Source organism: Echinops telfairi, unplaced genomic scaffold (assembly GCF_000313985.2).
Source record: "Echinops telfairi isolate 266 unplaced genomic scaffold, ASM31398v2 ScPeMD7_2186;HRSCAF=2738, whole genome shotgun sequence".
NCBI lineage: Eukaryota > Metazoa > Chordata > Mammalia > Afrosoricida > Tenrecidae > Echinops > Echinops telfairi.
In genome coordinates this window covers 9,076,057-9,079,531 of record NW_022106084.1, presented here as the reverse complement: position 1 = coordinate 9,079,531, position 3,475 = coordinate 9,076,057, and positions in this window count along the sequence as shown.

Genomic DNA, 3,475 nt, shown 5'->3' with positions numbered 1-3,475 from the left:
ACAGGGTCAGCATGTCTAATCCATCAGCCATTCTGTGGGAGCACGAAGACGCTTTCTGCTTGGAAACCCGCAGGGCAGTTCTCACGATGAGTCTGCGTGGACTCCATGGCAGGGTGTGTGGGTTTCCCGGATTACTGTGGGAGGGACTGCTGATGGCAGTGGGAACTGGGCAAGGGTTTGGCGCTTTTTTTTGTTGGGTCTTCGTGCTTTTGGAGCAGCAAGAGCTGCTGTCAGCTGGGGGAAGGGCCCTGTTCCTTGCTTTTCTGCTCAACTTCATGTGTTGGGATCTATCTTATCTACTATTTCAGCTTGATAGGTTGCTTGTTTTATTTTTTATATCTCAAAAAGAGTTTGATTTAAAGCATGTCCTGTACGATCACTATTTGTTAACATACCAAAGAGTACCATTCCCACATGGGACTGTAATCACATGTAGAAAACCCCCAATTCACTGCCACCCAGTCAATTCAGACTCATAATGGCCCTGTGGGAGAGGGTAGAACTGGCCCTGTGGGTTCCCAAAACTGTAGTTCATTATGGGAGTAGAAAGCTTCCTCATCCTCCTGAAGAGCAACTGGTTGTTTTGAACACTGACCTTTCAGATAGGAGCCCAACCTTCAACCATTATAGCACCAGGGTGCTTCAACCATAGGCATATGGGCTAGGATTCACAACAGATTTTGGGAGGAGGGCACAATTCTTTCCATAACCCTGTCATTATAAAGAGATGAGGTACCTGACAGGGTGGCATGGAGAACCCTTCATTTGTTCTGAAACTCTTATGCCCGAAACGCAAACAGTAATAGCCCTAGTCTTGCTCGCGTTGTCTTATATTTAGATTCAAAACTTGAAGACTTCATTTTCTAATGAAATTTGAATCCAATTTCTAAACTCACCTCAGGAAACTGTACCTTTTAGACTCTAATCAAATATCTTTAATTTGCAATCTGGAGGAGAGGTGAGAAAACATCAGCATATGGTCGTGCAGCCAAAGTCCGTGAGGATTCCTAGGCTGTTTTCTCCCCTCTCCTCAGACCCTTTGTATGTGGAACTTAGCTTTCAGAGGAGAAGAGGTCTGAATTCAGAGTTATGCACAATTTGGTATCTGTGCTTTTGGGATGATATGACCCAGCACACCTAATATCTTGAGATTCAGTTAAATAGGGATAATTACCCTTTCTTCTTCTGATAGGTTTTCTTTTTCTGCTTAAATGATTTTTGTGTTTCTGCCGGTTCGGCCGGGTTGTCTAGAGAAACAAACGCAGTGACGCATACATATGTATAAAGAAGAACTTTATATCAAGAACTCTTTCATGTTAAGAAGGCATCCCAGTGCAGTTCAACTTATGTCCTGGTCCCGATACTAGTTGGGGCCTCTTCCCACTCCCTTAGCTGCAGGCCAATGACAAACAAAGGTCAAGTCAGGGAAAGGAGACATAGGCTGGTGGGTGCAGAGTGGCCTGGATCTAAGGGAGGTGGAAACATGGCAGGGTGCCAACAGCTCTCAAGGTTGGGTGGCCTACAAGGGTCCAGACCTGGAGGCAGACCCAGAGTCCAGAGAGAGAGAAGAGGGATCCCCTGTGTATCTCGTAAAAAGGCCGTATCTCTCAGGAGGCATCATCAGGCTGTGACCTGATTGACAGGTGGGACTCCACCCCTACCCTTTCAAACAAATTCAAGTTGACATAAAATCTAACGACCACACTGCCACTTCTGCCAAGTGCTCCATTGTGGTGGGGTGGTTAAAACTTCTAGTCGTGGCTGATCCCTGAAAGGTTGGCAGTTTGAACCCACCAGCTATTCTACGAGAGAAAGATGTGGCAGGTTTGGAAACCATTAGCATATTTCTACTCTGTTCTGTAGGGTCACTATGATTTGGGATTAACTCATTGGCCGCTGATTTGGGTTATTCACTTGTGCAATTATGCTTTCTCATTCACAAAGATAAGACGGTAGTTTTGCTTTCTAACCACTCTTTATCATTTTAAAAAATGATAGCTTTCTTGAGACATAATTCTATGTCATACAATTGACTTATTTCAAGTGTGCAGTTCAGTGATTTTTGGTGTCCTGGCAACCAGCCATCTAGAGCAGTGGTTCTCAACCTTCCTTTAATTCATTCAGTTCCTCATGTTGTGGTGACCCCCAACCATAACATTATTCTCGATGCTTCTTCATAACTGTAATTTTGCTACTGTTATGAACTTTAATGTGAATATCTGATATTCAGGATTATTTTCATTGTTACAATTTGAACATAATTAAAGCATAGTGATTAATCATAAAACAATTAGCAATTATATATTATGAAATATTTATTTCTAATTGCAAATAAATGAAATTTTGCCTAGAAGCATAGTATAGCATGGGTAACAGTCTTTATACAGGGTACTTGTATGTGGGCATATCTGCATGTGGGTGGGCCTGCCTGGAGATGGATAGAGGAGCAGTGTTTCAGTTCCTAAGACCATTGGAAATATGTGTTTTCCAATGGTCTTAGGTGACCCCTGTGAAAGGGTTGTTTGACTCCCAAAGGGGTCATGACCCACAGGTTGAGAACTGCTGATCTAGAGCAATCAGCCCCTATTGTCTATCCCAACATGGTGGGGCCCACTCCCTGGTCATAAGGATAATGGATTGCTCCCCTGAAGGAGAGCCCAAAAGACAAGGTCAAGCCAACTCAAGGAGGACCAAGGTTAGTCTGCCATCTTGAATCTAGGGTCCACCCATCTTGTCACATGTGTCCCCCAAGTACTTTCCCTTCCCATTGTGTGTACACCCCTAGCTTGTCCCCTTCCTGTTATGCATATGCCTATTGTACAACCCCTTCCTGTTACGTATGTGGTTACGTGTAATCAGGGGGGCTTGCACATCCCCTGAATGTGTATAAGCCAGGATTGGAAATATATTCTCTGTATGCACGGACCTGGCTGCTGAGACCATGGCCATTCTGGAGGTGAGCATGCTACTATGAAATGTGTCTGACTCCTTTATTTAACTCTCTCCCCTGTCTCTCTTATCTTCTATGACTTTACTGTGATCTTTTATATTAAAACCATACAATTAAGCTTACGTACCCTGTGATTGTTAGAGGTGGGTTTACACATGCTTACTCCATGTTGCACCCTGCAAACAGATTTTAGCTTTCTGCTATCATCCGTAACTTTCGGAAAACTAGATGCTCACATATTGAGCTCTGATATGGTTCCCTCCTTTGGATTTGGATTTTATTATTTACTTAGGATCACACAGGCTAGTGTACTTCTTTACTAGAGACTTAGTTGATGCCTCACTTTGTTGACTGCTTGTTTTAAGCCCAGCTTTTAAGACTCGAGATGATATTCCTTTTTAAAAATCATTTTTATTGGGGGCTCTTACAGCTCTTATCACAATCCATCCATCCATCCATTGTGTCAAGCACATTTGTACATATGTTGCCATCATCATTTTCAAAACATTTTTTTTTCTACTTGAG